Source organism: Sminthopsis crassicaudata, chromosome 1 (genome assembly GCF_048593235.1).
Source record: "Sminthopsis crassicaudata isolate SCR6 chromosome 1, ASM4859323v1, whole genome shotgun sequence".
In the NCBI taxonomy this organism is placed as follows: Eukaryota; Metazoa; Chordata; class Mammalia; order Dasyuromorphia; family Dasyuridae; genus Sminthopsis; species Sminthopsis crassicaudata.
In genome coordinates this window covers 548,509,499-548,534,328 of record NC_133617.1, presented here as the reverse complement: position 1 = coordinate 548,534,328, position 24,830 = coordinate 548,509,499, and positions in this window count along the sequence as shown.

Genomic DNA, 24,830 nt, shown 5'->3' with positions numbered 1-24,830 from the left:
ACACACACACACACACACACACACATAATCTTTCATAAATGCTTTATGTTCCATGTATATTGAAATCATCAATATTTAGCTTATTGGAACAGTATCTATATTTTTTTTAATTCTTAATTTTTTATGGTTCAGTTTTTTCATGGATCATGGGGTATTCCTGTAATAAGTCTATGATTCCAATAGAATAAATTGGAGGTAATCTCTGTGAGAAGGCACTGATACTCAATGATGGAAGAAAAAGCACACTGTTTGAGGCAGTTAGATAGTATGTGGATAAAACATTAGCCCTGGAGTCAGAAAAAGCATACTGCTGGGTCGCAGTGTAAAGTGAATTCCAGTGAGCCAAAAGCAGAGTTCAGAGAGGAGTAAAGGAGTAAAAAGAAATATTTGGCAACATATAACAAGTAACTACTAAGAGCTTAAAGAAAGTCAAAGAAATGTTTGAGTGGAAAAATTAAAACTGTGCCGGCATGTGGTGAAAAATAAACTGTGAATTCCAGTTGGCATACTTGTAGCATCAAGAAAAAGCAAGGAAAGCTCACCACACATTGGTAAACAGACCCTTTTGTGGTGAACTCGTAGAAAGACATGAACATCACAGAATGGCCAGGCAGATGGAATATGATTTCCATTACTGAAGGAATTGTCCACATGAATAGAATTGTAGACTCAGTTGATAAGGAGAAACTCAAGGAAGGTTTTTCTATTGTCTCACATAGTCCCTCTTTGATTCAAACACTCATCACTTCTTATCTGAATTATCACAATAATCTCCTCTTTGGTCGTCAGGATTCTAATCTTTCTTTTTCCAATCTAACCTCCAAACAATTGATAAATGATATTTGTAAATACTATGTAGATATTTACCACATCATTGCACTAAGGTAAAATATATAAAATAAAACTCCTCTACTTCACATTTAAAGCCCTTCACTGTCCATATTTAGCTTATTTTTTCATTCATTTATTTATTCATCATTCAATAAGCCATAATGCAGTAGGAAACTAAATGGAGACAGAAACAAAGTATGCAGGAAAAAAGCACAATGAAGGCATACATCCCAAATAGAAGCCAAAAATGCTATTAGTCTTAGACTCTTTCTGTACTTGCATGTGCTACAGCTGCCATTGCAGGGAGAACACCTCATGGATTCCTAGATTTGAAACAAAGAACAGGCCTCCAGAAATAGTTATTTTCCAATGGGAATTAGCTAGTAAAGTATATTCTCTTGTTGTTGGTTTAATTTTTAACATTCTTACTATTTTGAGCTAGTGAAGTAATGCATGCAATCATAATCTCACTTTGCCATGCTTATGGAATTTAGAAATATAAAAATACTAAAGAACATTAGAATTATTTTAGACCTTCTGTGTTGGATCTCTTTGGTTAAAATAGACAAAACTAAAATTATCATTAATACAATCATTTCAAATATCAAACAGAGTAACTAATTTCTTTCCAGAAGTGAAAATGTGGCCAGAGAATCAAAGAATGAATCTTTGTACAAAGAATAAATGCACTTGGCATATACAAAGTTTCAAGCACAATCTCTATACAAATGTATTTATAGATAGTATATGTTCTCATTTCAACTATTCATAAAATTTTATACCTTCAAGCAGAGGTAAAAATTCTACTGTGATTATTTTTCTCTATGAGAAGTGAATTATTTTCTGCCAAGTTCCAGAAACCAATCTATAAAGTGATTATTAAAATTCAAACATAAATAGTGAACTCTCTTACTTTCCTTCCATCTCAAAATGTTTTTGGAGCCACACCTGGCTTACTATCTCCAAATTTCTCTATTTTTTCACTTGTTGCTTTCCTTGTGTCAGATAATGAAATGATTCTTCATCCTTCCAAAGCTAATCCTTTCATGTGTACAATCATCCTATTTCTTCCTATGTTTTCTTATTACCACTAAGCTATTATTTTATATCTTTACACATATGTTGGATTGAGAAGTAGACAGCAAAAAAGTAGTGGAATTAAGAAAGGCTTCTTTTATGAGCACTTGAACACTAAAAGGATGTTAGAGTTGCCAGAAGGCTGAGGTCAGGAAAAAGAGCCTTCCAAGCATGCTAAATGGTACCAAAAAAAAAAAAAAAAAAAAAAAAGGAATCAGGAGATGGAATGTGTAGACAAGAAACAGCTATCAAGCCAATTTGACTAGAGACAAAATGCCTTAAAGGAAATAATAAACAATCTGCCTGGAAAGATTGGGCTGCTATATGAGCAAATACAAGATGCTTTCAGGATCATAATTCAGCAAATAAGGAAATCAAGAAAGGCTTCATATAGGAAGGGGTCTTTAAGTTAAGTTATGGAGAAAATGAAAAATTCTAAGATATAATTCACATTGTCTAGGTCTAAAATCGAACTCATTAACTGAATGGATGCCCATCAATTGGAGAATGGCTGAATAAGTTATGGTATATGAAATATTATGGAATATTATTGTTCTGTAAGAAATAATCAGCAGGATGATTTCAGAGAGGCCTGGAGAGACTTTCATGAACTGATGCTAATTGCAGTGAGCAGAACAAAGAGATCATGGCAACAACAAGATTATATATTGGTCAATTCTGATGGATGTGGCTCTCTTCAACAATGAGATGATTCAAACCAGTTCCAATTATTCAGTGATTAAGAGAGCCATCCACAGCCAGAGAGAGGCCTGTGGAGGCTGAATGTGGTTTCACAACATAGCATTTTTCATACTTTTTGTTGTTGTTTGATTGTATTTTATTTCACTTCTTTTTTTTCTTGTGTAGCACGATAATTGTATAAATATGTATACATATATTGGATTTAACATATTTCTACCATGTTTAACATATATTGGACTACTTGCTATCTGGGGAGGGCGTGGGGGAAGGGGGGAAATTGGACCACAGGGTTTTGCAAGGGCTAATGTTGAAAAATTGTCCATGCATATGTTATGAAAAATAAAAAGCTTTAATTAAAAAAAAAGTCAAACTCATTGATTTTACCTCTAAGCCTTCCCTTTCACTTAACTTCCATTCTTCTGACTAGGATACATACCACAATTTTTCAGTTTTTAAGGTTCCCAATCTTGTAATCACTTGTTTTTACTAATCCATGTTCAAACAGCTTCAAAGTCTCATTGCTCACATAGCTTCCTCTTTGATTCAAAGCCTCATCACTTCTTATCTGAATTATCACAATAGTCTCTTTGTTGGTCTTCAGTATTTTAATCTTTCTTTTTTTCCCCATACTAACCTACAAACATCTGGAAAATGATATTTGTAAAGAACACATTCACCATATCATTGCTCTTCAGAGAAATATCAGTGGTTCCATGTTTTCTCTAAGGTAAAATATATAAAATAAAACTCTAATTTGCACGTAAAGCCCTTCATAATCCAGATTTAGCTTATTTTTTCATTCATTTATTCATTCATCATTCAATAAGCATTTATTAAATTTCTTTATATGCAAAAAAGATATCTACATAGCCATTTTTGGGAGGAGAATGAAATTAATAAGGTCTAAGTTGGTTTGGTTTTTTTTGTTTATTTGTTTGTTTTGGTTTTTTTAGTATCTTCTTTTTTAGATACTGTGTAAATTGATTCTTCAATGTAATCACAACTACATCACCTCCAGGGCAGATATTTTCTATGAATAATTAGTTGACTTCAAATAATTTTTCTCTTTATATATTCTTTAGTGTAATTTCTACCTCTTCTATACGTATAAGCATATTCAAGAATATTAAGTTAGTATTTGAATGTAGTGGCTCCAATTTTTTTGATAGTTAAAATAATTTCTTATAAAAATCTCTGTAGAACTTCTTTTATTCTTCTGTTTGTTATCCTTCAAGCTTCATCTTCACATGTTTAAGATGATTTTGTTTTGGTTTTCTCTCTAAGATATCTTTAAATTGTTTTTTACCCTCCACTGCCTCACTATGTTTTATGAGATGATGCTGTTTATAATCTTTGATCATCCTTCTCCGTAATACTTTATGAATAAATTTATATTGTAAACTGGTTTTACTTTTCCCATCTATACCTTTCATACTATTAACTCAAGTATTTGCTAAATAAGGCACTTTTTAAACTTTTAGAATACTTATAGTAAATGAAGTACATATTTAATACGTCAATATCTCTCTTTTCTATCCATTACCAATTTTTTAAAATAGTAATTTGAAAAGATCAGAATTTTTTTTCAACTGTATGCCATATCTTCTTCATATTTGTATTATTTCTTTTGCAGCAGAACTGTATAATTTTCATCTGAACTCTTGAATTGGTAGATTGACTATTCACAAGGCAATTGTTTCAGGAATCACTCCCACCTCAGTATTGAGTCATTTCTTGTCCATTAATTTACTCAATTGCATTCTCTTTGACTTTATTTGGAATTCACTATGATCCACTTTCTACTGATTATGAAGTTTTTGTGTAGTCTACAAATATCTGACCTCTCATTCTTTACTACTCCATATTTCCTGTAACGTGCTATTGTCTCCAGAAGCTGCCAGTTGCTCTCTGGGAGGAGATCTGCTGTGTCAACTCAAATCTCTCAGACAGATTCTTCTTCCTGTAGAGAACCGTTGTCTCCAGACAGTTGCCGTTAACTCTGGTCCAGAGAAGTGACTTCCCTTCCTGCAGAGAGCTGCCTCAAGTCTGGTCTAGAGCAGAGACTCCCTTTTCCTCCAGAGCTGCCCTCTTTTATCCTCGCAGAGAATGGGTGTGGGATAATGCAAGGGCTTCTTGGAAAAATTACTTCAGCCAATGAACTTGCTCCTCCTAAGCATGCAAGCTCTTCCCCAAGAATTCACAAGTCAAATGCCCAGGAAAGGCCGGAACTAGAAAATTGTTAAGTATCAACTTAGCACTTAGTAAAAACCTAATATCTCATTATCTCATTAGCACTTAGTAAGAACCTAAAAATTTCCCAACATATTTTTTACAATCTCATTTTTCCATCTTCACATTAAAGTTACAAATATCAAAAGGCATATAGATTTAATTCAGAGCGCATTATCAAGTTCTTCATAAACTATCAACTGAATCACGAAGCATTTATTAAATGTGTATTGTGTATTAGGTTTCATACTAGGGACTAGGACTACAAAGAAAAAAATGAAAGAATCTCTATCTTTACTTTCTATCTGGAGAATAATATGGATACACATTGGTTGTTGTTAGGGCCAAAATGTTAGAGTCAAGTTAGTATGTCCAACTATGGCTAATTAGCCCAATAAGAGCTCAGAAAGCTCTGCCACAGGCTGAGCATAAATCGTCCCTATAAACATTTGAAGTGGATTCTCTTACTCTGCTGATCTTGCATTTCTTCTGAGCTAATTCAATTCCACTTTCCTCATAGAGCACAGTACTTTCTCTGATGAGAACATGCCATGTTGGGCAGTTTGTGCCAGTGTTTCCCATGCCAGACAATCAATTCTAAAGTTAAGAGAGACCTTGAGAGTGTCCTTGTATCTCTTTTTTTGATCACCTTGTAAAACCTTGTCCTATGTGAGTTCTCCATAAAATAGTGGAAAGTATACATTTGATACTGAACAACAAAATTGTACACTCTCCAATAGAGTTTGAATGCTTGACAATTTAATTTGAGGAAGAACTTGAGCATCTGGTATCTTATCCTGCTGAGTGATTTTCAGAGTCTTCCTAAGATAATTAAGATGGAAGTGATTCGGTTTCCTGGCATGGCACTGATATATTGTCCAGATTCCACAGGCATACAAGAATGAGGTCAGCACAATGGTTCTGTAGACCTCCAGTTTGGTAGTCAGTTTAATACCTCTCCTGTCTCATATTTTCCTTTGGAGCCTCCCAAATAATGAGCTAGCTTTGGCAACTCATCTGTCAATCTCATTATCAAGGTAAACATCTCTGTAAAGTATACTGCCAAGGTAAGTGAACTTCTCCATTTGCTGTAACCGATGGCTCCACATATAGTTTGGTATGATACTGGCTAATGGAGTACCTCTGTTCTCTTGATGTTAGTTTTTAGGTCAAAATTAGTACAAGCTGCAGAGTATCAGTCCATACTTTGTTGCATCTCAATTGCATTTGGAAACTGCACTGAGTGCACAAAATCAAACACCAACACTCTCTCTAATTTATTTTTGGCATGTATCCTTTTCAGGTTGAAGAATTTACCCCCAATGCAGTAACAGTAACTCAGTGCAGTCTTCATCAAAGGTGTTTGATAACCTGGCTGAAAACACCATGCTAAAAAGCTTGGGAGCAAGTGCACAGCCTTGTTTCACTCCACTGGTGACTGGGAAAGCTCAAGAGCATTGTCCATTGTCCAGAAATTGACATGCTACACTGATATTTCTGGGCAACTGAATTTTGACATCAATTGCCATAAGCCTTCATGACTGACAGTGTCAAAGACCTTGGTCAAATCTACAAAAGTCGTATACAGGCCTCTGGTCTTCCCTTAGCATTTCTCCTGGAGCTGTCAAACATCAACACCATTTACCAGCTATTCCTCAGCCCCTTCTGAAGCCTTCTGTAGATGACCTTCTTCCAACTGAAGGATCAGCAAGAATCTTGCCAGCAGTGACTAGGAGAGAGACCCCCTAGTGATCTATTCCCTTTCCCTTTATAGATATGGACAACAGAGGCATCCTTGAACTCCTGGAGCATCATCTCCTCTTGCCCTATAATCCAGAAAAATTTAATCAGTTTTTATATGAACAATGGACCCCACACACATACCTTGTAAATCTCAGCCAAAATAGAATTAGCTCCAGGTACTTTGCCACACAAAAGTAGTTTAATTGAATTCAAAACCTCTTTTTCAGCTGACACTTAGCTACGGAGTGATTGATTTCAACTTGAGTTAAACAGTCAATATCTTCAGCATTTATTAATGTCAGCCTGTTGAGAATACTTCAGAAGTGTTCAGCCCATCTCTCTAGGACCATGTCCTTACTACTAAATCAATGTGGCTCCATCAGCACTGAGTAGCTGAGATATACCATAGGTTTTTGGCCCATAAATAGCCTTCAGTACATCATAAAAGTACTTTGGATTGTTACTATCGGCATAAAACTACATTTCATCTGCCTTCTTACTGAGTCAAGAATCTGCATCTCTCTAAGTTCCTATCGTCCTTTATTTTTGATAGAATTGAATTCTTCCTTCTTAGACATGGATCAACTATCCTGGTGGTACACTCTGTGGAGTCCTTTTTCATTTAGCAGCTTCTGAGTTTTCTCATTATTTTCATCAAACTAGTTTTGATGTTTGCAAGTATTCTGACCCAGATGAATTCTGTACACAAAAATTCTGAAATCTGCTCATTCCTTTTTTGTTCCACTATTGCCACGTGTGTGTTGGCTCAACTTCTCCCCCTCCAAGTTAACAACAAACTGTTCCCTCTCAGAGAAGCGGGCTAAACTGTTGGCACTAATTTTTCTGGTAGTCTTGCTGCCTTGGGGGCATCATTTTTGTTGAAAACTTTGTTAAATATTGAATTTTATTTTTGTTGAATGAATATTCAGCTTGGATAGGATAAGTTTATGATCAATCACATATTGCCTTCATCATATATTCTGTCTATCTCTTCTTTCTATCAAAAGTTAATGCTTGTGCAAGGGTGCATCCAGGAAGTATTATTATTGCATTTCGGTAAATGGAATAAAGTGTTGGTGATGAGGGTATGAAATACACAAGTCTTCAATAGTAAGTGAACATTACTGATGCTATTTCTAACTCCATCCCTCCCAAGGACTCCTTACCATCTTCTAGTTTGAATCTACTCTAGCATTAAAGTCACCCAGAATTATTAATTGGTCCATTTTGGGAACATTGATGATAAGGATCTCCAGGTCTACATAATTTTTTTCTTTGATCTCATCAGGGTTTGTCATGATGATACCACAAGCGCTGATGATGGTAATATGGTATGGTCCTGCAAGTTGTCTTGGGCATATAAGTTTGTTTACTAGATTTGGTTTGATTGCAAAACCTACACCAGCTTCATAGTAATCCAGCTGGCATTCCTTTGTCAACCTTCTTTCACTCAGGACTCCTATTTGGATGCAATACTTGTTGAGTTCTCTCACAACAAGATCTGTTAGTCTTTGAGATTTTGTACAGGATTTTGTATTATCTATGAGCAGGCCCATCTTCCATATCCTGATGGTGAGTGGAATCAATTTTGCAGACATTTTCATACATTTTTAGTGCTTTTGACCACAAGGTGGGATCCCTACCTACTGCAGTAATCAGGTCAGAATTGGGTAAGCAGACAATTTTAGGGCACCTTTTCTAACTCGATCCTTATATCTGGAGGCAATCAGTGCTATCCTCAAAAGGATGCTCAGACTCCCAAGAGGCTGCTAAATCCCTGTGGTTTCTAGTGAGAAGACAACCCTATAGTCTAGGCTTTTGGTGTGCAGGGTTGTAACTATAGCTCCAGTTATCCACACCTGCTGCTTCATCACTTGCCCATTACCACAAGTCTTTGAGAGAGGTGGAAATGTCTTTTGAATCATTTATGAATTGGATTTAAGTGAGTCAGAGTTGCACTAAGTCATTGACCACACTCTCTCATCCAGAGTTGTCACTGTCCAATGGCAAGACAGAGTCAAGATGACTAGTGATGGATGACCTTAATATCTTTGATTTCTAATCAAGCTCTAAGGTCTCTACAACCCCTGCTTCAGCTGCTTTCATAGCCATTGGAAAAATTGTTTTCATCTGCCCATTCCACTAGAACAAGTCTTCAAATGCTTGGGGCAGACACTGTCCTAACTCACCACAGGGTTTGAGACCCCTTGGTTACCAGGCTGTGGCCACTGTGCAAGATTCAGCTTCTTGGAACCACAAATGGGGTGGATCAGTGGGATACCAAAGGTCTCTGCAGCCCTCATCACAGAGGTACTAGTCACAGTATTTGTATGGATTCATATAGTCATAGGTATAAGCAAATAACAAATACATAGAAAGGAAATACAAGGTAATTTAGTGAGGGAAGGGAAACACTAAAATCTGGGAGGTAGGGGAATCAGAAAAGGCCTTGTAGAACTAAGCTTAAAAGAAAAAGAATTATAAGAGTTAAAGATGAAATGGAAATACAGGAGACCATGTGTAAAAATCATCCTCTTCAACCAATGTTGGTTCACAGAATGAAATTATTTTATACTGATATTTTGCAAATATTGCGAGCACTGCAGTAAGATGACTAAATATTCCATGAAATTATGCTTCATGGATCCTTTGGATACACAATAAAATCAACTACTCCAACTTTTTTATTTGCCTTTCTAAGAAGAGAGGTATCATTCCATTCCATTTAACTGCAACTTCTTTCTCTTTTTTTTTGTTCTGTTTGTAAAGAAATAGAAAGAAATAAAGAAGATTGATATGATTTGACTTCTCAAATATGTAGACTGATTATTGGATCTTAAAATTAAGCACATCAATATTTAAATTAATGGTTAAAAGTGGTCTAAAAGCTTTGTGCCCTTTTCCCATAATTTGGCCACTCACACTACTGATATAGAAAGTGGCTTTACAAAACTGAGGATCATTTTTTTTGTTTGGTTAATAAATTATTATGTTAAAAGAATTCAAATTTAAATGATCTGAAGAGTTCTCTAATTTAGTTGGATCATCCCTGTGAAAGAAAGGTCCTTTGTTTTTAAGACTATATTCTGACAAGATTGACTATGTTCTGTCAAGTCAAATCAGCAAAAGGGGAAACAGTATGCTGGACATTCTGAGACATTATAAATAAAGCATAATTCATATTAAATGACAGGTATGTTCTCTGCAAGAAGATTGTATTCTCATGAAAGTCTAAAAATTATTGGTGCTAATGGTAGTGACAATATTCACAGTAACAATATTTACATTATTTACATAATTTACTATATTTACATAATTCACCTGAAAAAAGCCCTTTAGCAAATTATACATTGTATACTTCACAAGTAAATTTCCTCATGTTTACAAACATAAATGGAGAGATTGAAATGCTAAAATCTAATATCTGGGGGCAGCTAAGTAGTACAGCAGATGAAGCACCTGCTCTGAAATCAGGAAGAACCCAAGTTCAAATATGGTCTTAGATACTTACTAGCTGCGTGGCCCTGGACAAATAGTCCCTTAACTTCAATTGCCTTCCAAAACAACAATAAGTCTAATGTCCAATTGAAAGAGGAACATTTAACTATGAGAGGGAGTCCATCTTTCACAGGATGAGCAGAGATAATAAAAAACAATGTGGGCCATTGCTGCCACCTAGTTTTACAGGAAACAGGGAATCTAAGAGCACTTGAAAATATAAAAGGTAGCATTTGCTGTATCAGTGAGTATTCTGTCTGACTCACACAAAATAGAAAGGAGAGGCAGGATGGGAAGGATAGTATTTCATATTTTTAGCCTACTTTCAATGAAAAGGGGGAAAGATTGCAAACTGACACAAAGATTGTATGTTATATGTTGAACCTGATAAAAACCAAATATCTAAAGGTTAGGAAGAAATAAGGTATCAGGACAGATTTGTTGCCCTTAGGATATGTGTATAAATATATATATGTATATATATATATTTACATATGCATATGTAAATATATATATGTATATATATATATGTGTGTGTATATATATATATGTCAATATATTTAAGAGGAATGAGAGTATGTATTGATGACATAGTTATTATTGTGTCAAGAATACACTATGCATTCAAAATTCTCATTTCCCTTCTCAGACAATTTCTACACAGGACTGCTATAAAAAAGTATAGAACTTCTCACACCTGTGCCAACATTCAGAAGTCTAGCCAGAGATATAAAAGCAGGGATCTGCTTCCGAACACTGAAATTTAGAAGGCACAAAATTAACTTTTCATTACTTCAGCAACTTAGAAACCTCTGCAACAATGATGTTAACTACCAAAAAATGGGGTCCACTAAACTACACATAACGATCCCTGTGAACCACACATTGACTTAGAAAACTATACAATAGCATTATCTATGTTCTACTATATTTTTAGTTATTTTGTTAAATATTTCCCAGTTATATTTCCTCAGTTTAGGAATGTTGAAAATGAGTGTTTATGACTTCTGCTATACAGTAAATAATCCATTTTCCTCTTACTTGAATATTTCTTGATTTGTTCTTATACTGTACATTACAATGTTGACTTGAGAAGTTTTGGACTGCTTGGCCCAAGGATGTTTTTTCTTTTGCTTGGCCTATAAGTTAAATTTTCTAGTTAAAGATCTGAAGGACATAAGTCTTGGTTGCTATTTAAACTACTAGGTCACTGTATGTGCAAGGATGTTTATGGCGGCCGTCTTTGTAGTGGCCAAAAACTGGAAACTGAATAGGTGCCCATCAATTGGAGAATGGCTGAATAAATTGTGGTTTATGAATATTATGGAATATTATTGTTCTGTAAGAAATGACCAGCAGGTTAGCCTCGGCAATAAGAGCCGAGAAAGAGATTCAAGGAATTAGAGTAGGAAATGAGGAAATCAAACTATCACTCTTTGCAGATGACATGATGGTATACTTAGAGAACCCCAAAGACTCTGCTAAAAAGCTACTAGAAATAATTCAGAATTTTAGCAAAGTGGCAGGATACAAAATAAATCCACATAAATCCTCAGCATTCTTATATATCACCAACAAAGTGCAACAGCAAGAGATACAAAGAGAAATTCCAGTCCAAACAAATGTTGAGAGTATAAAGTATTTGGGAATCCATCTACCAAAGAATAGTCAGGAATTATATGAAAAAAATTACAAAACACTTGCCACAAAAATAAAGTCAGATTTAAATAATTGGAAAGACATTCAGTGCTCTTGGATAGGCCGAACGAATATAATAAAGATGACAATACTCCCCAAACTAATCTATTTATTTAGTGCTATACCAATCAGACTCCCAAGAAACTATTTTAATGACCTAGAAAAAATAACAACAAAATTCATATGGAAGAATAAAAGGTCGAGAATTGCAAGGGAACTAATGAAAAAAAAACTCAGAGGAAGGTGGTCTAAGTGTACCTGATCTAAAGCTATATTATATAGCAGCAGTCACCAAAACCATTTGGTATTGGCTAAGAAATAGAATGGTAGATCAGTGGAACAGATTAGATACAAAGGACAAAAAAGGGTACATCTATAGCAATCTAATCTTTGACAAACCCAAAGATACCAACATTAGGGACAAAAATTCATTATTCGGAAGAAACTGTTGGGAAAACTGGAAATTAGTATGGCAGAAATTAGATATGGACCCACACTTAACACCATATACCAAGATAAGATCAAAATGGGTCCATGATTTAGGCATAAAGAGGGAGATAATAAATAGATTAGAGGAACAGAGGATAATCTACCTCTCAGACCTGTGGAGGAGGAAGGAATTTATGACCAGAGGAGAACTAGAGATCATTATTGATCACAAAATAGAAGATTTTGATTACATCAAACTAAAAAGTTTCTGTACAAACAAAACTAATGCAAACAAGATGAGAAGGGAAGTAACAAATTGGGAAAATATTTTTAAAAACAAAGGTTCTGACAAAGGTCTCATTTCCAAAATACATAGAGAACTGTCCCTGATTTATAGGAAACCAAACCATTCTCTAATTGATAAATGGTCAAGGGATATGAACAGACAATTCTCAGATGATGAAATTGAAACTATTTCCACTCATATGAAAGAGTGCTCCAAATCACTACTAATCAGAGAAATGCAAATTAAGACAACTCTGAGATACCACTACACACCTGTCAGATTGGCTAAAATGACAGGAACAAATAATGATGAATGTTGGAGGGGATGTGGGAAAACTGGGACACTGATACATTGTTGGTGGAGTTGTGAAAGAATCCAGCCATTCTGGAGAGCAATTTGGAACTATGCCCAAAAAGTTATCAAACTGTGCATACCCTTTGACCCAGCATTGCTGCTATTGGGATTATATCCCAAAGAAATACTAAAGAGTGGAAAGGGACCTGTATGTGCCAAAATGTTTGTGGCAGCTCTTTTTGTAGTGGCTAGAAACTGGAAGTTGAATGGATGTCCATCAATTGGAGAATAGTTGGGTAAATTATGGTATATGAAGGTTATGGAATATTATTGATCTGTAAGAAATGACCAGCAGGAGGAATACAGAGAGGCTTGGAGAGATTTACATCAACTAATGCTGAGTGAAATGAATAGAACCAGAAGATCACTATACACTTCAACAACAACACTGTATGAGGATGTATTCTGATGGAAGTGGAAATCTTCAACATAAAGAAGATCCAACTCACTTCCAGTTGATCAATTATGGACAGAAATAACTATACCCAGAGAAGAAACACTGGGAAGCGAATGTAAATTGTTAGCACTACTGTCTATGTACCCAGGTTACTTATACCTTCGGAATCCAATACTTAATGTGCAACAAGAAAATGGTATTTACACACATATATTGTATCTAGGTTATATTGTAACACATGTAAAATGTATGGGATTACCTGCCATGGGGGGAGGGAAAAGAGGGAGGGGGGGATAATTTGGAAAAATGAATAAAAAAATAATAATAATAATAAAAACGCTTTTAAGAGTTAAAAAAAAAAAAAGAAATGACCAGCAGGTCCCCAGGCCTGGGAGACTTACATGAACTGATGCTAAGTGAAATGAGCAGGACCAGGAGATCATTATATACTTCAACAACAATACTATATGATGATCAATTCTGATGGACATGGCCCTCTTCAACAATGAGATGAACCAAATCAGTTCCAATAGAGCAGTCATGAATTGAACCAGCTACACCCAGTGAAAGAACTTTGGAAGATGACTATGAACCACTACATAGAATTCCCAATCCCTCTATTTTTGTCCACCTATATTTTTTATTTCCTTCACAGGCTAATTGTACATTACTTCAAAGTATGATTCTTTTTGTACAGCAAAATAACTGTAGGGACATGTATACATATATTGTATTTAACTTATACTTTAACATATTTAACATGTATTAGTCAACCTGCCATCTGGGGGAGGGAGTGGGGGGAAGGAAGGGAAAAACTGGAACAAAAGGTTTTGCAATTGTCAATGCTGAAAATTTACCCATGCATATATCTTGTAAATAAAAAGCTATAATAAAAAAAATTGAAGCAAAAAAAAAAAAAACCCAAAACAAAACAAAACAAACAAACAACAACAACAAAAAAAAAACCTAGTAGGTCACTAAGCTATTAGTTGTTATACCAAGAAGTACCAATACTTCCTGTTTGATACATAATGCAGATTGATATGGTTATCTCCTGTTGCTTTGTCTCTTTCCAATACATGTCGCCTAAAACTAACTCTTGCATTTTAGCAAGAATAATTTTGAACCTTCAAGCAGGTAGACTGGCCCAATGACTTAATATAAAGAACATTTAACATAAAGAGGACTTTTCATCCAAGAGGCACAATTCATAGTTAATTGAATGTAAAAGAGAGAGTTTGCCTGCCTCTTGAAAGAAATGACCTGGACAAGTAAGAATTTGGTTTTTAAAAATTGAATTTATGATCTTGGCACTAATATGCCACTATAGGCTACTATTATGACCATTTCTTTATCTGAAATGCTAATGAAAATGTATAAGCAGAACAATTTGTTAAGCAACTGAGATAATTTTAGTAACTTCTAAACATTTTAGGGTGCTGATTGGAAACTAAAGAAACATTACGATACAGAGAGCATATTCTTAAACATTTTCAAAGAAAGACTAAAAGAGAGTATCATTTTTTCAGGTACAGGTTGAAAGTCTCTGTGATTCCTTCCAGTTTAATATTCTATGATTCTAAAATAGATACATTCATATATTCTATCATGAAAATCCATAAACTAATAGAATATCAATGCTAGTAGGGAAATCAGAGGTATTTCATTGCATATAATTTTTTGAATACAACCAAGTGCCTGATAAAATACTCTGACATTTTCCTTAACCTTTTGTATAACAAGTCCATCCTCATCACTTACCTACTGAGAGATAAGATATATATGCAATAAATAATGGAGAAAGTTTCCCACTACTAGTGAAATTTCAGCTTGTTCGGTTTTGTATATGCACTCCATACTTTGACCATTAAATAAACCTCAAACATTCATAATGCTTAAAGTGATTAAAGTGATTTTGCATCATCATTATTATGACTTAGTACTATTCTCACTTCCTTTTCTTATTGAATATTTGATATAGGGAAGATAAGTCCCATATTTAAGGATTTATGTTCACTCTGTAAGGTAGAATAAAATTTTTTCTCATGTGTGTTGAGAGTACAAGAGTGGAGCATGGCAATGAAGGAAAGTATATTGTTTTTATATGGCCAAATTAACTCTAATAAGAGATGGTAAAGCAACCATTTCAGAAAAGGAAGCAGTTTGAGGATGGGTCTTCCTGAATCAAGGTCATTAATCTCCTAGAATATACCAAAGGCAGAGGAAAATTGCCTTTCAAGTTAAAGCATCAGCTTCCTCTTCCATACACAGAAAAACCTTGGACAAATGAAAACTCTCAGAATAATTATTAGTGTAAGGAACTGTATAACACCTCTTTTATGGATGGTTTGAATGGGAATAGACTAACTGAATAAAAAAGGAGGACAGATTTCACGAGAAAGGCAACAAAACACACAATGAAAGTGACCTATTTTATCAATTTTACAGGTTCCATCTTTCTAGCATAGACCTAGGGAATTAAATGAGAAATACATAGCGAAGGGATTTTAACAGAAAAGCAGAAACAAGAAATCCAAAGATTATCCAAGCTAAATTAACATGCCCCATGATTAACATTAATTATGCTTGAGGGATAGCCATAGGTGGTTTGCAACATCAATTTCCCACAAAGCTACATGAATAATATGTGGGTGATGAATTTTTTTTAGAACTCTAACCTTTACATGAATGAAAAGCATCTAAAATATGCCATGATTTTCTGTGTTTAAATTTGCATTTTTTGCCTTGAATCAATGTCATTTTTGCCCTTGATTTGTATTCAGGAGAATAAAAAAAGCAAGAGTCTACAATAAAACGAAGAAATTTTATCAGACAATTTCACAATAGTAAATAGGAACCTTGATATTATTCTCATGTCTCTATTATGTAAGATGTTAATAAAATGATATTTTAACTGAAGTTTAGAATCCTAAATAAATGCATATAGTTTGATTATCACATATAATCAACAAAAAAGCTTTAGGAAAATAGTATGCACATCTTTATTTGGAAAATTTATATAATTTTTTTTTTACAGTTTTAAAAATCCAGATTAACATTGCCCTCTTCTGGTTTGATATTTCAATCTTAATAAAATTTCAGATGGTACATTATAAGCAGTTTCTTATAAACTTTAATGCTCTATATTGTGTATTATAATTGACAACATAGCAGTTATAGCCTTATCCATCCAGAACCATTCATTTCAGTCTGAGGGTGTCCAACATGTTAACTTTCTAAAGACATTAGTAGTAAAAAATAGTATTTGAGGACAAAGAAGGTCTCTAGTCACTCGTGCCATTTGTTTTTGAAGAGACCCTAAAAGGAAACTCCAACAGACTGTTTCAGCAGAAAAAAGACAAAAATATGGCCCTATCACCCAAAAACTGTACAAATGCAGCCTGCCTCTCACACCATATACTATTTAATTAGTATCTGACACATTACAGCTTGCCTTTATTTCTATCTTTTTAAGAGTCTTTCAAAAGTTTGAAGAAAAACAAAATAAAAACTCCTCTGGCAAAATATTGCTGTAGGGTAGGCTCAAAGCCTAAAAAGACTTATTGGTAATTATGTATATGAAAGATGAATATTCAGATAGATTCATTTGCATTACAGAGAAAAAAATAGATTGGGTCTTACTCCTACAACAAAGGAGCATACCCTTTTGTTTTCTATTGCAGAATTCCCCTAAAATAAATATCAGGGCCTATGATCCCTAAATGAAGATATTTTAGTCCTATATTTAATATTAAAAGGTCTCCAGGGAAAATGGAGACAGGAGATTCAGACCCTTACAATATACTTCAAAGAACAACATTACCAGGAGAAGGCAGTCAAAGTGGGAACAGTTGATGACATTACCAGAAAACATCAACAACTTTGCAGCATAGGAGGTTTCCTTCCACAAGAACCCTGGCCATTTATGCTCCATAATTAAGCAGCCTGCTCTTTTTCTCCACTTGAGTCTACTATTCTCATACTTGCTATAGTTGTGAAGAGAATGCACAAAATTGTTGTTTTCAGTCATGTTCAACTCTATATGACCCCATTTGGGGTTTTCCTGGTAGGAAAACTGGAGTGGTTTGCCATTTCCTTCTCCAGGCCATTTTGCAGATGAGAAAACTGAGGTAAACAGGATTAAGTGACCTGCTCAGGATTACACAGCTAGTAAATGCCTAATGTCAGATTTAATCTCAGGCCTAGCACTCTATCCACTGCACCACCTAGCCACTCAATGTTTTACTGCTACTTTTCTCAATAGTCTTTTTCATCACATCTTTCCTTAGATTTAGATATGTCCTCGGGATGCCTAGAAAATGAAAACACATTAGCAAAATGAGGCTTTAAGTGTAGGTCTAAATTGGACACAGACTATTTACAACCTAAAATAGTCTTTTTTTTTTCAAGTGCCCTCAGGTCTTGAAGAAATGTCTACTTTTTAATTTTTTAAACATTATTTGAGGCAGAGGTACAGGCAGTGTCAATAGTAGTTGGGAAAATTTAAACCTCTCTCTGATCCTATAATTCTGATGGAACTACATCACTCTCCAAGGGTAGAAAAAGTTGCCAATTCGTGCAACTATGGTGATTTAAAGGGACTTCTTGATATGTATAATCCCCTATTATAATATTAGATCAGGCTTGGAAGGAGGAAGTGGAACATAATATCAACTAAGGTCTCCTTCGAATCATCTGCAGCTTTAGGGTAATTATTTTAGTTGAAAAATTCTGGGTTCAGTCACAATTGCTCTGAGCCCCCAAATAGGAATAACATCTAGACAGAGATTGCCAAACCTTATATTAATTTATATCTCCAGTTAATTTCTGACCTCTCCATCATAGAAGTGAAATTTTATTTTGCTGGAAATGTTTGGGTAACCAAACAGCCACTCAATGTGGTGTCTCTGGATGAGTTCATCTGAAGAAGAAGCTGGAGAAAGAGTTGATCTACTGAGGGGACCTCACTTCAGCTTACAACTTTCTCTCCAAGATGGCTATAAAGCCTCTGAGTCTCTTTGGAACCTCACTTCTCTGACAAAGTGCAATCTTCCCTTTGTTCCTCAAAAGTGTGCTGGAAGTCTCAGAGTCAAGATGTCAAGAAAACTGCCTTGATATCCTAGAACCAGAGGACAAAAGGCTTTGAAATAGCCCACCAATTACCTCAGGAAAGATATCCCAAAATAAAAACTCTAAGAAATATCATTGTCAAACTTCAGAACTATCAGAACTGAACAAAAAATGTGATCTACAATATCAACATGCAAAAGAAAACTAAAAAGTTAAAAAAGGAAAAGAAAATATAATGCATCCCTACAGCAAAGATGATACTTGTAATCCTTAAAAACTGAATCACTAATAGATGGAACATAAAAACAGATTGTACAAGTATAAGGTGAATTCAAGGGAATTATATTAAAGAAAATCTAAGAGATGAGAAAGAGGAGTAAACTGGGTGCAGAAGAAATGTAGAGGTAGAATGGAGCAAATTATTTCATATGAAGAGATGCCAAAGATGGAAGAATGGGAAATGGGTATTTTTGAACCTTATTCTCATTAGTAGGTATCAAAGTGGGAATAATATTTACAATCATTTGAATACAGAAATATATTTTACCTGACAGGTAAATGAGAGGAGAGGAGATTAAGTAAATGAAGGGGAAATGGGGAGAGAATTGAATTGATAGAAAGGAGGGCAGATCAGGGGAGGCAGTAAACAGCAAAAAAAAAACACTGCTGAACAGTGGAAGAGTAAAAGGAGAGAGGGGGCAAATAGGAAGAAAAATAGCATGGGGCAGGGGACTGAATACAAATAATCATAATTTTGAATGTGAATGGGATGAGTTCTTCTATAAAATGGAAGTAGGCAGCAAAGAAGATAAAAAACACCCACAATCCTATAATATATTGTTTACAAGAAACACATTTGAAGGAGAGACATACACAAAATAAAAGTAAGGGGCTAGCTCAGAATCTGTTATGCTTTAACTAAAGAAGGAAAAAAACAAAACAAAAAACAGGGCTCACAATACTGATCTCAGACAAACTAAAAGTAAAAATAGACTTAATTAAAAGAATAAGAAAGGAAACTATATCTCCCTAAAAGATATTATAGAAAATAAAGCAAAATCAACACTAAACATATATGCACCAAGTGATACAACATTGAAATTCTTAAAGGAGTAATTAAGTGAATTATAGGGGGGAATAGACAGCGAAATTATACTAGTGAGGGACCTCAACTGCCCTCTCTCAGAACTCAATAAATCCAAGTGAAAAATAAACAAGAGAAAATAAAGAGGAAAAAATATATATTGAAAAAAAAAGATGAATTGACAAACTTTTGGAAAAACATATATAAACATAAATACATATAATATATATATTTCTCAGCAATATATGGCAATTATACAAAAATTGACAATGCATTGGGGCATAAAAATTTAAAAATCAAATGTAGAAAAGCAAAAATATTAAATGTATCTTTTTTATCATAAAAATATTATTAGGAAATGTAAAAGAGATAATTTTAATTATATTAAAAGAAAAAGCTTTTGTACAAGCAAAACCAATGCAAATAAGATTAGAAGGAAAGCAGAAAGTTGAAATTAAAGATTATTAAATCTTTAGAGCAAATGTCTCAAATATAGAGAGAACTAAGTTAATTTATAAGAATACAATTTCCCAAATGAAAAATAGCCAAAGGAAATTAATAGACAGCTTTCAGATAAAACAATCAAAGCTCTCTATGATCATATGAAAAAGTGTTCTAAATTCCTTTTGATGAAAGAATTGCAAATTATAACAGTTCTGAGGTACTGCCTCATACCTCCCAGATGAGCTAATATGTCAAAAAGGAAAATGAAAAATGTTGGTGGAGTTGTAAACTGATCCAACTATTCTAGAGAGCTATTTAGAACTATGCTTTGGGTGCAATCAAACTGTGAATCCTTTATGATGCAGTGATACTATTACTAGGTCTATATAATAAAGAGATAATCAAAAAGGAAAGGGGATATATGTATGCAAAATTATTTACAGTAGCCCTTTTTGTAATAAAATATTTACTACTTTTTTGGTAATAAATATCGGAAACTGAGGAGATGCCCATTAATTGGAGAACAGTTGAAAAAATTATGTTATATGAATGTAATGGGATATTATTGTGCAAAAAGAAATAATGCATAGGCAGATTTCAGAAAAACCTGGAAAGACTTGTATAAACTGCAAAGTGTAATGAGCAGAATTAAGAAAACATTGTATATAACATCAGCGACTTTGTGTGATCAACTATACATAAACCATTTCTTAGAATCATAGTGATTTAAGATGAATACAAAAGACTCATGAAGTAAAATGCTATCTATATCCAGATAAAGAACTATTGGATTCTTTTTTTTTTCACTTCATTCTTTTTCGTAGTTTGTTCTTTTTTTATTTTCTTTTTTTTTCTTTTTTCACAACTGTGACTAATATAGAAATATGTTTTACATTACAGTATATGTATAACCTATATCAAATTGCCTACCATTTTCAGAAGAGGGGAGGATGGGGAAGGATGGAAAAAATTCTGGAATTTGAAATCTTATAAAAATGCATGCTAGAAGTTGTCTTGATAAATAATTAGGACAAAATAAAATAATGTTTTTTAAAGAATGCTAGAAATGTCAGACCTGCTTCAGTGCATTAAATCTACACCTCAGAATTTGTTTTCTTCACCCCAATCTCCCTCTGCAATCCCTCACACAATGACTTTGATTGATTCAAGGCAGTTCACAGACCCTGTTGACACTCAGTTTTGATTATTTGATTCAAATTAAAAAATGTTTTACCTAGTTAAAATGCCAGGGAGAAAATGACCTGCTTTCAACTAAATGCTTCACAGGGAAATGGCTTGAAAGACTATTAACTTGTCCCTTATCACTAAACAGAGCCAAACCTGAAGTCAAAAAGAACTGAGTTCTCAGTTGTTATTAACTGTGTAACAGTTAACTTCTATTTGCCTCAATTTCTTCATCTGTAAAATGGGAAAAATAATAGACCAATCCCCCACACACCTCGCAGCATTATTGTGAGGATCGAATGAGATAATAGCTGAGAAGTACTTGGCAAAGTGCCAAGGGCAATATAAATGTCAGTTATTATCCCTATTCCTTATAAGTGGCCACATGAGTGATTTAAGCCTCAAAGACAATTTCTGAATCATCAGTCAAACAACATGAGTAGGTTCCCTATTCACTTTCTTCTTGAATGGGGACAAGAGATGTGGGACACTTAGAAATTACATCAGAAGTAGTAGTAGAAGCAATAATAGTAGTGGTTTTGGTGATAGTGATAACAACTATAACAATAATAGCTAATATTTACATAGTCCCCTAAATGAGATAATAATTGTAAAAAACAGTGCCTTTTATATATAAATGTTAGCTATCAACATCATCATCATTATTATTATAATTACAAATGAAACTCCACTAAGATTTTTGGGATACCCAGTATAGCAACAGATTCCTTATTGGGTTCTTTTAAAATATATGTGTGTGTTATTCCTAACTTACTGAGGCTTTTGTTTGTTTGCTTCCATTTGAGGGGTATATTTAACCATTTTTTAATAATACTCTTTCACATGACTTTGGCTTTTGGGTGAAACCTGTGGATTCCTCAAAAAACTGCTTTTAAATTCATAAAATAAAACACAGAGAATTACAAAGGAAAGACCTAGTTATTGAAATTTTAATTTCGTGGATCCCAGGTTAAAAACTCCTACATTGATTCAGTGAAGTAATACTATCTATAAATGCAAATTGGCAACTAACCTACAATCTTAAACAGTTGTATGTCATTGGGATGTTACATGATTTCACATAGAATATGTCAACATTAGAACTATAATCCTCTTTCTTGATCTGAGTGGGTAGGCTCTTTTCAAGCCTGCCTCTCACCAAACAGAAAGCATAATAAAAAGCTTAGTACACAAAGCATTGATTAGCAGATGCATCTCTAAACACCTATATGCATATCCATGGATATAATCTAGCTGCTCACATTTGTTTTCATTTGGCATTTATTGTTGCCAGGGAGCAGCGCTAGGTTCCTTTGTCCTAAGCAAGATTCCACATTATCAATCTTGGTTATTAAAAAAAAAAAAGGTGTGCATTTCCTCTAATCCTTTATTATTCCCCTTTACTAAATGCACAGTGTGTGTATTACTGATTTTCTTAGTGTTGAGTCAGCATTCAAAATCCCAGATGGCCCTTGCATGGGATACTGTCTATAACAGTCTGAGGAGGCCAAAAAAAGCCAAAAGCAAAAGATGTTTTTGGTTTAGTGCCCAAATGATTCCCTAAAAATAGAAAGACTCCTAAGTTGATTGAGACTTCCCAAGGGGATTCAATGGCACTTTTTTTTAAACAGATGGAAAGTCACTGGTCATTCTTCCTTAGTTTCCTATTCACTGCACACTATGATACATAACAGTTTCTAGGGGCACAATTGATAAAGCACTTAACTGAAGGGGACTTAAAAATGCCACACTTGGATTGCAACACATATCAATTAGCTAGTAGCAATTTTTCTGCTCCCAGTGGTCTGGGATCATTATAGACTAAATCCCTTTAGGACATCATCCATTTTCTATGCATACAACAGCCAAATCTAAAAATATGGAATGAAATAACAGCCCAGATTCTTCTCTACTTTGGCTACTAAGAAGAGGAAAAACAATTACGGCTCCAGGAAAAGGCATCTTGGTAGGTAATCAATCAGGTTTGTTTTTTTTTTCCCCAGGAAAAAAAAAGGGGTTTCACAATATATTGAATCACATATTATGTTGGTTGTCTCTGAAGGAAATAATATACAAAGAAAAAAGCATAAGACATACAATAGGTAATGGGAATGTGTCATTCTTCTACATTGAACAGACAGATTATTACATTTTATACTCATTGCAATGGGATTTAATTCCCAATGAAAACTCCCATTTTGTTGTAGTAATTGCTTCTATTTTCCCCACAAAGAATACAAAAAACAGACTGTAACCCATAACAAAATTCACTTCTTCAGCAACAACTGACTGAAATTATTAATAAAATAGATTAGATACACCAAAACTCTGATGTTTTGGTAAAACAGTGGCCATTTGTGTTGCACAGGTTTTCTGTAAATAGGCCAAAAACAAATATGCCCTTTGTATAGCTATAATTTATTACTGTGAAAGCTACTTACCTACTGTAACATATAACTACCAGATTTCAAAAGATACAAAACAACAAGGAATTTTAAAAAAATAGATTAAAACATGCATCAGAGCCTCAACACATAATAGGGTGTTGTTAGAGATCTTAGATGTTATCCAATATAAACCTCCTTATTTTATGAAAAAGAAGAGATTAGGGGTTTTGTTCAAATGATAAAACAAAGATTTGAACTCAGGCCTCCCCAAATCAAAGCTAGTGTTTGTCTTACTATACTATTTTGCTGCCAATAATGTGATTATTCTCATGAATTACAGTATTAAATGATCTACATGTAAACTATGTGTAGACAAGTTAGTGTTCCAAAAAATTAATTTTTTGTGATAATTCTCACAAAGAAGGGAAAAGATAGTATGTTTTTTTAAAAATAGTAATATGATTCTTAAACTCATTTTTAAGATGAAAAAAGTGCAGAAGTAGAAAGTAATGGTGAAAATTATTCAGTTTAAATCTATGTAGACCTGCTTCAAGGAAAAAAATTGTTTCTATCTGGAAAAAAATGACAGAAAAACAAATATACCAGATCTATAGAGGAGAGGATTCTAGGGAGATAGTGGAGAAAGTCAGAAATTTCCAAGCTCTCCAGATTCCCCCCCAAAACAAGACAAAATAGTGCCTCAAGGCAAACAAGTCTGCCAATAAGGGATTTCAGGTCTAGCTGGGATGCCTAAATGTGGGGAAAAAAGGAAAAGCATCTGCTGGGTGAGTGCAGAAGCAGTGGGGTAGGGAAGCAGCTTGTTGTGGGTACTAGCAGGTTTTCTTGGTTTCAGTTTCTGGCCAGATGAAAGAAATGAAGGAGAACCTGAAGCCAAAGGCATTACCCTCCATACCCCAGGATTAGAGGCAAAAAACTCCTATTTAAAAAAAATGAGCAGGCAAAGGAGAAAAAAAATCCAACCACAGAAAGTTACTATGGGAATAGAGAAGACTGGTATTTATCTTCAAAGGAGGATACTGAAACCAAAAAAAAAAGTCTCTTCTACCTCAAAGTGTAAGTTAAATAGTTATTTGCCCAAAAAGAATCCATAGAAGAATGGAAAAAAAAAATACATTAACAATGAAATGAGAAAGATTCAGGAATAGTTTTTAATAACAATTGAAATAAAATGAAATTGTGAAAAAGAAAGTCAAACAACTGGAGAAGCAGACTCAGAATCTCAAGAAAATAATTCCTTGAAAATTAGGATCATGTAAGGGGAAGTCAGCAAAGTTATGAGATCAAGAAAGAATAAAACAAAATATAAAGAATGAAAAAATAGAAGAGAATGTATGACTCTCATAAATAAAATTTTAAAATCTAGAAAATCAGATCAAGAAGAGAAAATATAAGAAT